We start from the raw sequence: 13,848 nt of genomic DNA on the forward strand, positions 1-13,848 counted from the left end.
AATTACAAACAGAATTGCTTTAACTTAAAACGAGGCAGAGACCTATTGCATTTTCAATGCTTGTTCTCCTTTCTCGTGTGCTCCCGGACCCTCGTCATCCCACTATCCTTCACATTTTCCACAACAATGACAATTAAAGATGCCACAGCGTAATGCGAGCCAGAATTAATTTAGCCCATAACGCTATGTGAGGAAAGGACCGCTCTGGCAGGCAGAAATTACACAACAACTCGGCTCGGTGGTCCATGAGGATCTCCAGCTGAAGAAAAGCAAGGCATAGGGTAGAAGTGCCTTCACTAGCTTGCCCACTTCTAACCATCACCGCCAATGTCTAAACACACACACGTGCTGCCTATTGACTAGCAGGTGACGTTTCAGTGCTCCTAAATTGCAACAGTGGCGTGACTGCCGAGCGCAGGATGACTCCACAGGTAAAGAACACTTTGGAATACAGGGCAGGCATTTGCACTAGGATTGGGTGAGACGCCGCAGCAGAAAACCAATCCTAAATGACCTTACATATTACGAGTCCCTCCCACACGCGGATGATTACCAGCCGTCGGATGATTGGCAATCATTCATCCCGGAAGTATGAAGTTAGGACAAATGTCATTCTCTAAAAGATCAACAAGAACCTTAGTGCTGTAATCACGGACGGGACGTGTAAGTAGTCGAAAAGTGGTCTCTTTGGTTAGTTTATGCTTAACGTCGTCACAACTCTGTAACTGTTCGCAAATTTGCAGTGTCTTCTCTGAGCTATATGACCAAGTTTGTGTAACGTGAACAGGAAAGTTGACTTATTTTCTGAATCATGACCAGATAGATACTGCCTTTATGCATATCCATAATTCTGCCTTTTTTAACCGCCAGAGCATGGCCGGATTTGTGAGCGTCCGCAGGGCTGTTTGAACCGAATTAATTTATTCCAATGTCTGATTCAGGACAGAGCATGACAAGTACCTTGTATGAATATTGACAACCCCCCTACCAACGCTAGCCTTATACCGTTTTAACCTCCGCTCGCAGCATTTGGGCACGAGACCTCATTGATTGTTATCACGACTCATTTTTCGTCTTTAATTTATTGAATAATTAATTTTCAAAATCCTGTCGTAACTATTTATATCCCACAATCCTGACCATAAGGCGCGTTACTTGGCACGTCTTTATTTCCCCCGTGCTTATGGACACTATAATTGTCTTACTCTCTGTACTGCAGACAGTTTCTCCTGTCCTAACATGATATACTTTCTGTTGGTGTTTAATGTTTCCGTTCTCTACAAAAAGACTAGATGTGGTATCCTGGTTTGGATGCCATGTGCCTTTCTCAATAACTTGTCTTGCTGCTCAGCCTATGTGTATGAATGGTGGAATGTTGGAGTGTGTGAGGTAATATATAATGTGTGGGATGCCTGGTGGATGGATGACAGTTGGAAGAGAGGGCTGAGCAGCAAGAGAGCTGCTCCTGGTGGGGCTTTAATGATTATATGATTTGACCTAATTATCCTTCAATGAACCATCTTTAATCAGCACAACTCGGCTACAGTCTGTCATATAACACTAGACGACACTGTATTCCATATGGCAACTAGGTAGATATGTGAATGAGCCAATCATTTCATTTCATAAATCTTTATTTCGGTAAGTTATCACCATAAAAGATATACAATATCCATTTCATAATTATTAAGACTATAAAACATTAAAAACATTTCAAATCCATCAGAGTCCATACATTTTTTTTTCCGATAATGCAGAGTTTTACGTTTTTGCTACAGTAAGAATCAATAGCCAGCCTTAAGGCACTGACTTCTCAGGAACCACATTGCACCTAGATATTTAGCCACAGCAAAGACAATGGGTTCAGACAAGTCTGTTTTCAACACTCTAAACGCGGCCATGCACTCCACAACCCCCAAATTCCTGCATACAGGGACGATCCATTTCTTGCGGGAGACGTTGTAGGCCGGACAGAAAAAGATTATGTGGAGCTCAGATTCGTTGGCCACTCTACAAGCCGGGCATAAACTAACTGCTGATTCGCACCACTTGCCAGTTAGAGCTCGGAGTGGAAGGGTCCCATGCCTCCATTGCAAGTAGAGTTTCCTGAGTAAGGCAGGATATAGTTTGTCCAAGGCTGGTTCAAAACTGTAGATGTCCTTGATGCGTAAGAATGACTCTGTAAGTGTCCCTAGAGTTTGCCGACGCCAGAGTGCCGCTAATTTACTGTCATAGTAGACCTTTACCAGTCTCTTTTTGGGAATTAGTGGGCATGTGGATGAAGGATCAGACCAGAGTATCGATAGGCCTAGACCCTCCAACTCAGATTTAATAAATTGAAGCCATTTAATTTTCCCAGCGTTAGGCATGGCTAGCACCTCCTGTAGACCCTGCCTATAACTGGACAGTTCAGGGACTGCCCACAGTCTACGCCAATAAACCAAGGGACGCAGTGCCAGTTCTTCACTTAGAGGTCGCAACCCTAAATCTAACCTTAGTGGAACAAGGGGCGTGCTGGGCGGAAGTCGTACCACCAGTCTAATAAACTTGTTCTCCTCTCTCACAAGTTCTGGAGAAGCTACATGACCCCATAACTCACAACCATACATGGCGGCCCCCCTTGCCTGTGCCCTATAAATCTGGAGGGGTGGGCCGACGGGTTTGATGGGTGACCTGTTTTTTCCCATGAGCCTCATGACCCCTCCAGAGTACTGGGCCAATGTAAGTAGTGCTTTCTCTTGATGTGTGCACCAGGTCATATTCACATTTAACATGACTCCAAGGTACTCAAAGGTGCGAACCCTTTCAAGTCTGCTCTGGCCGATGGTAGGGGTAAATCGTAGTTTTGGTGGGGGATTAAAAAACATAAATTTGGTCTTTAGGGTGTTGATTTCTAAACGTGATCCCCACAGAAATCCACAAAGCCATTTAGAATGCGCTGTATCCCCATTGGGGACTTTCAAAACAGCAGGGTGTCGTCAGCGAACATAATCGCCGGCACCCTGCTGCCTGCCAACTTGGGAGCGTCAGAGTTGGCAACCCCATTGAGGTGGGGGATTACCCAGTTGACGTAGAGGCAGAACAGGGTCAGTGCGAGCCTGTCAACGGGGAACCGGTTCGACAACGCCCCCTCCTTACCACACCTCACCTGCGCAAAGTTGGCAGTATGGAGGCGAATAATCATCTCCAGCAAGCCCCTAGGGACCCCCAGTTTGGCCAACACCTCCCAGAGTTTTCTGCGGGGGACCAAGTCGAAGCATGAGCCAATCAATAAAAAATAAGCAAAGTCATATCTGTGTAACATCAATAACTACACAATTTATGTGCAGACAGTAGGAATAAAGGGGAACAGTTGAATATTATATTTAAAGAAGTTTTCATAAGGCATGAAGAGAATTGCCTGAGATTCAAAGATTTGTGACAAAAAACGAACATTCAATACAAATGCGTGATTAGTGCAGTGATCTGTGCTTAGGCGAGTGATAAAATAAAATATTCAAGGTGTAATTAAACTACAGTTTTCACGAAAGACCGACAGTTGTCTTGCTAGTTTGGTAAGCTTTTATTGTTAATTCATTGCTGTTTCAGCTCCTTAAGTCATTAATCGGACAAAGCCATGAGGGTAGGTCGCTAATATATTGTCACCACTCTGATTTAGGAAAAACTACTAATATGTAATAATTGTTACAGGCCAACATATTGGGGGGGGTTAATCCAATGACGGCATAAGTCATCTTTGTTTTTCTGCAAACAGCCGCGGGGTGTAATTGGATAATATATTAGCTGCAGCTATGCGTGATAACATTGGAGAACTCATGGCAACAAAATCATATCTTTAATTTGTCCAGGTCTGTATTTGTACATTTCAGTGAAATACAGTTTTGAACCACCTTCAGAAATTGGAGTTATCAAACGAGGATAAATCAACCAGTACGTCGTCTGCAAATGTTATGATACACAGGTAGAAGTATTTTTGTGGATACAGCATGCAACCTTGCTTTAATATATAACCGGAATAAACCCAGATGCAAGGTCCTTAAAAAGAATGGCCGGAGTGAAAATGCAATTTAAAAGCCAATCAGTAACATAGGGCTAAGAATTCCCGAAAAGAGCTATACTTAACACACTGACATGTCAGCAGGAACTAAAATAAACAATAGAAAACATACCAAAAACAAAATATACACCTCACTGAGAATAATAAAAAAAAAGTATATGGGGTGTTATAAAATTAACAGAAATTGTAGTTGAACAATAAGGTTGAACGATCATTAATACCAGCTGTTAAACAGCTTTATTTACATATTGATTATGAAGTGGCTTAGGGCTTATAAGGGCTGGTGTGAGCCTTCTGCTCCAACATTCCAATTTTACTCTTTCTGTTTCTTCATTTTTAGTGATCTACCCTCAGTGGGTAGAATGTTCTAATAGCCTTATATTCCTTCTGCCTTAGGCTATACCGGATGTTAAAAGCCCTCGCCCTCTTTATAGGCACTTGCCTGCAGCTCAGCCCTATACATTGGGTTCAGGGCCTTTAAAAACGGGTATATCCGTCAGCAGTGGGTATAAGGCTATAATGATAGGATTGTAATGCAGGTGGAATGTAAGTAAAACTGGCATGCAAGTGTACGTATATACAAGTAATACATGGCAAAGACACTAATAGAACTGGTTTTACTTGTAAAATACATAAAATGAATGTTTTTGTCAAGCAATGAGAAGCACATAGAACCAAGGGTTGTGATGCTTTGAAAGTGACCTCAATGCCTGAGGTGTGTGAACACTAGAAACTATGTGGGTCAGTGACTACTACTCGAAGGATTTGTTAAAAACCTAGTTGACTGTGTGCATGTTGAGAGTCCAACAGTGTTTACTGAGTAGAGTATGCTGTACATGTCACCACCTCAATCAAAGTTTAACCTTTTCAATTATTTTCTACGTAAGGTCATTGTCTGTTGTACCAAAAAGCATTTTCAATCCCACAGCTTGCACTGCTTTTAAGCGGCGAAATTCTCAGTCTCACCTTTTGTGTAGTGAGCCCTGTGTAAGGCAATTTCATAGGTATTTCATAACATATATTACATAGGTGATATTACAGTTGGTTAAAGTCAGTAGTGTACATGTTATGTTATACAGATTCGTAGAGCACACTGGTAACCAGGATTGTATCCTGGTACTGAGCATGTGAGTCTAGCCAAACCTAAGGTCTAGAGGTACTAGACAGAAAGCCAAGTCTTCAGAAACTTGTGGAATTCAAGAAGTGACAAAGAGTCTTATCTGTAGCAACAGGTCGTACTACACTTTAAGAGCGATGTAGGAGAAGGCTCGACCACCAGACATAGTTTTCTATTCGATTCTTAATTGTGTTCCTTTGTGTTTGAGAAGCCAGTGGAGCTCCTTTTGGTGTGCTGTGATGTGAGTGAGCAAGAAAGGAAGTTGCTAGCCCTCTCAATCGTTTAGTCTCTGAACATTTTGAGACTACAAACAAAAATGAGTCAATTGTTTGTGAGGGTAATTTTATTTAACCCTTTTGAACTTATTTTGGTAGTATTTACCTATTTCAAAGGCGAGAAGAACACTTTACAAAAACCTTTACAAAACACAATGACACATATTTACAACTACTATACAATTGACATATTTACAAGTAAACAAACAATTATGCACAAACTTCTTTTACAAAAGAATATAGCGATTATGTCCACAAATAATTACTCTTTGCGAAGTTTCAAACCACTATAAAACCCACAAGGTGAAAGAATGGCAACAAGAATTGAATTTTTTGTTTAGCAATCAATTCAGAGATAATGAATAATCCCTTCAGAGGCAGATATTTTATAGTGCCTGTCTGCCGTTTGCCGGCGCGTTTCGAATCTGTAAAAAATCGCAGATTCTCCTCAGGGCTCTTTCATTGTAGTTGATCTTCATGAAAAGGCGGTACGGTCTCGTGGTCCAATTGTTCACGAGGGGCTGTGAGCCGCAGAAATTCAATATAACAGAAGATCAATTCTGTCTGTTATGACGGTAAGGCTGTGTCTAGATACTCTCGTGGTCAGTATAATTCCGATGATACCTATTGTTAGAAGGTAGAACGGAGAACGTCGGTCGCCATGCCGTTTTCTCCTTGTCGTTCTCTGTGTGAAGTTTTAGTCAATGGCGGGGACCCAGGTTAAGTTCCTCCGCGTTGTTCACAAAGGCGTGTGTTTCATTCACGCTCGCTCTTGCGTTGTCTGACCAGGAAATGCGAACACTTTGGCACCTGGTGATGTGAGTGAGGCATGGGAGGTTGAGTGATTCTAGTCACAGAGTTCTGAATGGTCTGAAGCCTTCTGGAGAGATTTTGTTGATCCTGGCATAGTGTACCTGTAGTCCTGCTTGTTTGTGACCAGGGTGTGTTTGATGGTGTTTCGGGTGCAGATTAGGAGTCATTTGAAAACCTTCCTCAGCATGTTCAGGGTATGGAAGCCTGAGGCCGTGACAGCATTGACTTGATTGGTCATGTTGAGTTTGCGGTTGATGGGGATCCCAAGATTTTGGGCGTTGGTGGTGGTTGTTGGTCCTAGCTCTGTTGGCCACCAGGTGCAGTCCCACAGTAAACTGCTCTTCCCAAAGCACAACATTTTGGCCTTGTCAGTTTTCAGCTTCACCAGATGGTCTTTATCCAGTGGGGGATTTAATCTATGGGGCCATTGAACTTGATCCGGGTACTTGGCGACTTATCTGCGAGGGAGAGGACGAGTTGCATGTTGTTGGCGAAGGAGAGGACATTGGTGTGAGGAGAGCAGATGATGCTGGTTAGAGAGATCATGTTTGAGTTAAAAATGGTCAGGCTCAGAGCCGATTCTTGCGGAGCTTATGATAAACTGCATTGGCAAAATATTTTAATATTCATGGTTTGAACACAGTTGAAATGACTTGCAAACACTGGCCGGGCCTGGGTTGCTGTTAAGGTAATATCAGTTTAAAGATATTGATGTTGATACACAGTAACATGAATTGCCTTATTTTCTATTGATTCCATTGGGAACTTGGTACTCCCTCCATACCAGTACCAGGTCATCCTTGCAGAACTTACCATTAAGGGGGAAGGTAGACCAGAGTCCTGGGGATGGTGGAAAGACACTCTGACCTGGCCCTTTACGTCCCAGGATTTATTACCTGTGCATCTGAATAGATTGGCCTTGTACACGTTTTCTATGGTTACCTCGACTTTTAACACCTGCTCAGTAATTGGCCCAATCATGATAAACCACGGACACCTATTCTGAGCCACTAGTGGATACCCAATGACCATAGTAATACATATGCTATACTTCAGTATTAATTCCCAGTGTGTGTGTTGCAATCCATTTATGAGCCCATCACTTGCTGTCTCAAGCTACAGAATAGATTAAATCTGTCACTGCCTTAAACCAGTGTGTCAGCCCCTAAATTGTGCCCTGATCAAGAGAGCTTAAAGGACTGTTTCATACCATGTCCTACTTCTACCCATAACCTACCACACCACACTTACCCCCGTCTATATCTTTTTTAACTATACTGAATGGGTATTGCTTCACTGAGTCACCTCAAAATGTATTCTCCCTAGTCTCCAGTGTATTTCCTAATGGGGTTAGTGCCTTTAAGTTGGGTTCAGGGTTTAAATTCATGCAGTTACTATAACGGAGCCTCAATGTGTTTGTATTTCTAGCAGCAAAACACCCGTTCCTTTGTATATTTTTGTTCAGTTCATAGATTCTCTATTAAGTTGGGGTTTAAACCTCTGGCTGATGTGGACTAAAACCACAATCTGGATGTTTCTTGGGGACTCCTGACCGAGCACAAGGCATCACCTGTTTAATGTTTTAGTATTGTAACCTTACTGCAAATTTCTTTTTAGTGTCGTCTCCCAAAGCGCACCTTCACTGTAAAGGCCTCAGTCTTTTAACTAACTGCTAGGTTTTGCAACATGACCCAGAGTCAGCTACCAACAGTGGCATAGCTGTCTACTCGTGCCCTATTATTTATTGCTTTTTAAGAGCATTAAAAACAGAATTCCAAACCTACAAATATTTGTCATCGCATCAGCACAGAAAATCATTTGAGGTCTGGGTGTGAGATAAAGAGTTGAGTTGCTGAGTCGAAGAACGCAAGTAAAGTAGAGACCTAATCGAACAAGACAGCATCTGTCATACATAACCCAGGGCATCCCAAATAATTTACTATTCAGTGCACTTACTTGTAGCATTATCCCCCGGTTTCTAGCGAGGCAAGTCCCACCCAGTCGATCGCTTAGAGCCCTTCTTCAAAATAAATCGTACATAGTTGTTCTGATTTCTCCCTTTGTCATGGTCGATGCCTTTCCTTAAGTCATTGGAATAGTTCCTGTATGTCAATGAATATGCTCTGTTGGTGTTGTAGCCTGTATATAATTTGTTCATGGGGGAGGCATTCTATAAATTTGAACCAGGCATTCATTCCCGGTATGTTGGGCGAGTGCCAATATTTAAGGATCCATGCATTGGCTGTGGCTGGTGCTACCAAGAGCCATCGTTGGTGATGCTAGGATATGTGAGCCAGAAGTGTCCTGCAAAATGGCCAGTCTATCGAAAGGCACTGTCTAGAAGTCAGTGGAAATAGATACTATTACTCGTACTGCTATGCAGAATTGGTGTAGATCGGGACACAACCATAGCATAAAGAGTAGGTCACATTGGCCTGCAAACATCTCCAGCATGTTGAGTATGTGGTGAGCCCAATTCTCTGCAATTGAAGTGGTGTCCAGTATCTGAGAAAGGCTATGACTGAATTTCAACTGTCTGTGGCCATAATTCTTAATATATTTGTACTGTAGTATAATCTGCAGTATGCACGGTAGTATGTTTCAAAGAGAAGTAGAACAAAGATGAGTTACAAGGCTATTGTACAGTAACTTTGTGCTGCTCACATTTCAGCATACAGTCAAGTACCTGGAGACTTGAAACTCTGGGGTGATTCCCAAATTGTGCACATCAGATAGATTGCAAGTTAATGTTACTTCCAAAGTTGCGCTCCTGCTCTCACTTCAGGGCAAAATTAGAAATTGATGGGGGAATCTGACTAGGAATTACTGTGGTAATTACTCATGATTTCAATTCAATTCAAAATTAGCTTTATTCGGTTGAAACAAACAACCATAAAAGCACACAAACCATACATAACAGACTAAATAACAGTTCATTATCAAAATGGGAACATGTGCATCCAGATTCATACGAGAGTGCGTACATTGTAGTACTGCTCTTACTGGGTACCATAGTTAAAAACAGTTGGAGTGAAAGTGCAAAGGTGTGGCATAATTCATCGCCTCATGTAAACAAGTTGACATTATCAGCTGTTAGGGACAGTAGACATGTCATTTAGAACAGTAAATACATTATAAGTTTACACTATTAACAGATAAAAGCTAATAAAAACAGGCACAATCCCAGTATAATAGGTCTCTAATTTTGCTGTGATATAATTACATAATTGGAAACTGAATAATATATACGATATAAAGTGCATTGGCCATCCTGTCCACCTCTGGCTTCATAACAATTTTAAAAAAGTAAAAGAAATACATTAAAACACCATACTCTTTCTGGCCTTGATTGAGCCGAGGATAAATGTAGCAGCAAAGAAACATCCCCGGTTCTTCCATGGAAAGTAATAGTGACATAGCAGCTTTTACAGTTTTGACCCCATATTTTTTTTAAAGTGGTTTGAGAAACGCAATTCTAAAAGGCAAAAACAAGTCACATAAAAGTAGGAAGTGCATTGTACTCTGCTTTGAAGTCCCATCACAGGGACATGGGGAGGACGGATGCTTTTTCATTATTGGGAACGCAACCAAATGGTGCACTAAACCTAGCCTCATTCTGATCAGGACAAATTGGTGGGAAGATCTCGTAAGAAAGGAAAGGTACCCTTGAAAACCAGACGTATCAGTGTACATATGGTAAAACTGATACGTATTCTGTTTCTTAACTATTACCTTCCTCTTTTCAATCCTATGGGATAAAAAAGCTCTTTTCAGCTCCTGTTTAGACAGTGGTGGTAAATTGTTAAGGTTTCCCAAAATCGATCTGTCAAATATGTCACCGTAGGATTTAATTAAATAGCTAAGCCAGGGTATCTTTGTACCGTTGTCCAATCTCAGACAATCATTAATAATGGCCTTTGTAAAAGAGGTTTCCTCCTTAGACCATATTTAGTCTCCAAAGCTGCAGTGGTCTCATGGAAATTAAGTCCGTCAAATAATTAAGACCAACTTCGCTGTGTATAAGTTCCGTGGATGCTGAGGCTGGGAGACATAAGAGCTTCTTTAAAAAAATATTCTCTTCCGATTGTAGATTAGCACAAGGTTGGTGGCCCCAAATACCCGCCCCATAAAGTGCGACCGATGTGCATCTGGCTTTATAAATGTTAATCATGTCTTTAATCCGCTGTTCCCCTAAAATTAAAAGCAAATTTAAAAACACCGTTTATACTCTTTCTGAGTTTGACCTCTCATAATTCCATTCCCCGTCTGACGAAAAGGAAATACCTAGGTATTCTGTATCTTGTTAACCTCGACGGAGAATGGTTTCAGGCTTTTAAATTTAGGGCCACACACCATTGTAAAGATTTTGGTCTTGTTTATCAACAGCAGCCTCTCGTTGATAAAGGCGGCAAACCCATCAATTAACTTCTGGAGGCCCACCGGTGTTCTTGATAGCAGCACGGCATCGTCTGCATAGAGCAGAACTGGTGCCTCCTTGCCCTCAACCAATGGGGACTCCGCCTGGATCGTTTTGAGGGCCGCATCCACGTCATTAATAAATAAAGTAAAAAGCAATGGGGCCAACACGCAACCTTGGCTAATGCCACGCTTTACTGTAAAATTGGGGGTGCATTCTCCCAAATGGCCGTACCGTACTTTTGTTGATAAATGTTCATACAGCCTCGCTAAAAAATAAATAATAGGTTTAGATGCATCAAGGTTGATTAGAACTGGCCATAAAACACCATGATTCACCAAATCAAAAGCACTACTTAAATCTACAAAGCATAAAAACAGCCGGCCCTGTTTGGCTTTAGTATATTTTCCTATTAAAAGCTCCAAATGAATACTCTGTTCTAAGGTACCTAAGCCTTTTCTAAAACCATACTGTGATTGTGCTAAGATATTGTTATCCGAAACCCACTCCTCTAATCTTATCAATAGAACTCTACTCATTATTTCGATAGAGGAGTCTAATAAGGAGATGGGTCGATAATTTTTTGCTTCCCTTTTTATAAATAGATGGGTCGATAATTTTTTGCTTCCGATTTTCCCTCCCTTTTTATAAATAGGGATGATAACCGATTTCCCCCCATGAGGAGTGACAGCCCTCCATCGCTACCGCGTTAAAAACCCTAGTAAGAATGGGCCCCCATAATTCTGGAATCGTTTTATATACATCTATGGGGACACCATCAGCACCTGGTGCTTTCCCCCTCTTGCTGTTACTTATGCCTGTCATTACTTCATCCAAAGTAATATCTAACTCAATTATAGGCCACTTATTTGGGTTAGATAGTTCTATCGAGGGGATTTCGCTTGGGTTAAAAATGTTGAAAATGTTAAAAAAGTGGTCCACCCATTCTTCACTGCTCACATGAGCCATAAGTTCTGGGGTTGTTTCATTATTAAGAAATTTACTGTTCACCGTGTCCCAAAACAGTTTATTATTAGAGGTTGCTGCCGCAAGGTTAAGGTTGTCCTATGCCTCATGTTGTAGCTCCTTCTTTCGTCTTTTTAGGTTGGAGTTATATTCAGCTGTGAGACCATGAACTACTACACTATCCCTTGGTTTATTCGATAGTGCTACTTTTAAATTGTTCAGAGAGACCGTACAGGAGTGGTCAAACCAACCCCTTGCCTGTTTTAGTTTCTTAGATGAGGCTACAGTAAAAAGATTGGAAATACGTTCATTATTCTTTATAAAAATGTCCAGGATCACAGTTGATTCAGTCCTGACCGTCCTGACCGTTAAACTATCCGATATTTCATTGCTACAGGCCTGTACAATTTTTTTAGAAAGTTCAGCTGAATTAGCTCCCACCCATTTAATTCTAAAACCATTCGAGCGAGTCGGGACAATATTATTTACAACAGTACACACTTCAGCAATCTTATCCCCCCAAAGATGCAGTCCCATTATGATTGGGTTGTGATCGCTCATAGACAATTCAACAATCTGTGGGGTCGTACAAACATTCACAATGTTAGCTGAAACAATTACATGGTCAATACTTCATCTCTGCTGACCTTCTTGTAAAAGTCGGGATCTCCTTCCCATACCCATCTTTAGCACTTCGCAGGATATCCAAATCAAATTAAATAAGGACTGCATTTACTACTCTTGATTTACATTTGACACCAGTTCACTATACCGGATCTCTTTTACTGTTATATAAATGCAATAACTTGTGGCATGTATTATTTTTTGCAACTTCAATACTTTTTTAATGCAGTCCTTATTTGTGTTCTAGTGCTGTGCAAGCCTACCGATGTGTTTTCTACTAACCAATCATGATTTGTATTCATTAAGGAACACAATGATAGAGGCAGGAACTGCGCTAGGAGTGATACATTGCGTTGGTGGTTAGACTCTAGTAGAAAATGTAGTTATGATATTGTCCAGTAGGCAGATTGCCTTATAAACTGGGGCAAATGCCAAATGAGAAGTTTCTTAAGTATCAAGGAAGCTGATTTGCTGCTTTGAAGGTGCATGCTGAACTTCTAAAGAAGTGTTTGCGTAAGATGTGCACGAGTTATGCCTTTAGCTGGGAAAGATCTTGAGGGTAAAAACACTCGTCATAAGCGGATGCAGTCCCTTTGCCTTCACAGACCTCTTGCATAATTAGTCAATAATTCTTGGTACTAAGACTCATTATACAGCTCGTAGTCTGATTTCTTATAATCCCCTTAAATATAAGGAGAATGAACGAAGTAAATGTAGTGACTCGAACTGAATAGTGTAAAATAAGCTAGAACGTCTTTAGCGTGCGTTTTGATTCTTTCAGTCAGCTGCAATGAGAACTGCAACTCTGAACTACAATATGCATGAGGAAGAATTCGTTTTTGAAGCCAAGCCTGTGCATGATTGTAGCTCTGATGCAGAGAGTATTCTTACTGAGTAGCAGTAACGCTTTCCTTTGATGTTCTAATGTAGGTGGCGCTGGACAAACCTTTTATTTTACAGGACATTCCCAGTGAGCTGGAGCCCTTGGTGGCCATTTGAAGGACCTGAGGCGCTCCTGGTGCCTCTGCCAACTTTGCCTGGGATTAATTGCAGAAGGAACTGGAAGACTTCGAGAGAGAAGAAAGAGGGGGGTTAGGTGAGAGAACGCGATCAGAAAGGGAAAAAAAGAGAAAAGACAGCAGAGAAAGTGACAATGGATAGATGGAAAGAGATAGAGCACAAGGAGTTGAAGTGAGCAAGACTGGTTCGAGCATCTGTGCCATGCTGCTGTTGGTTCCAAGTGAGACCCTGAATGTAGGACCGCTTTCCATGGACATCCCAAATATTTATCCCAATCCAATGCAGAATGAATAGCCCCATTTAGTCAAGGGAACGAAAGGTGGCAACTCATTGTAACCAAAACAAGTTCTAGTAGCCAGCACACCTTCACAATCTAAGCATCCAGTTTACAATGAGTGGGATGGGATGTGGTCTAGCAGCTAACTTTGGAACATGGTGAATTTTCACTGCATTGCAGATGGCGTGCTCTGATATGTGCCTGCTTGCCCTTGTGTTAGGTACGTTTGGCAGAGACTGGAGGAGTGTGTCTTTTACAAAACCAAAAGACTATCTTCAACGT

General features: G+C 41.5%; 1 protein-coding gene across 1 annotated transcript in view; it reads left to right on the top strand.

Moving 5' to 3' along the window:
* The first annotated feature begins 448 nt into the window (after positions 1-448).
* Positions 449-13,848, top strand: part of LOC147679584 (rab5 GDP/GTP exchange factor-like) — a 117,919-nt gene continuing 104,519 nt past the window's right edge. Inside the window, exon 1 of the mRNA XM_086943167.1 lies at positions 449-663. The gene's annotated coding sequence lies outside the window, so the exon portion shown is untranslated. The remainder of the gene's footprint in view (positions 664-13,848) is intronic.

This window comes from Lissotriton vulgaris, chromosome 11 (genome assembly GCF_964263255.1).
Source record: "Lissotriton vulgaris chromosome 11, aLisVul1.2, whole genome shotgun sequence".
Taxonomy (NCBI): Eukaryota; Metazoa; Chordata; class Amphibia; order Caudata; family Salamandridae; genus Lissotriton; species Lissotriton vulgaris.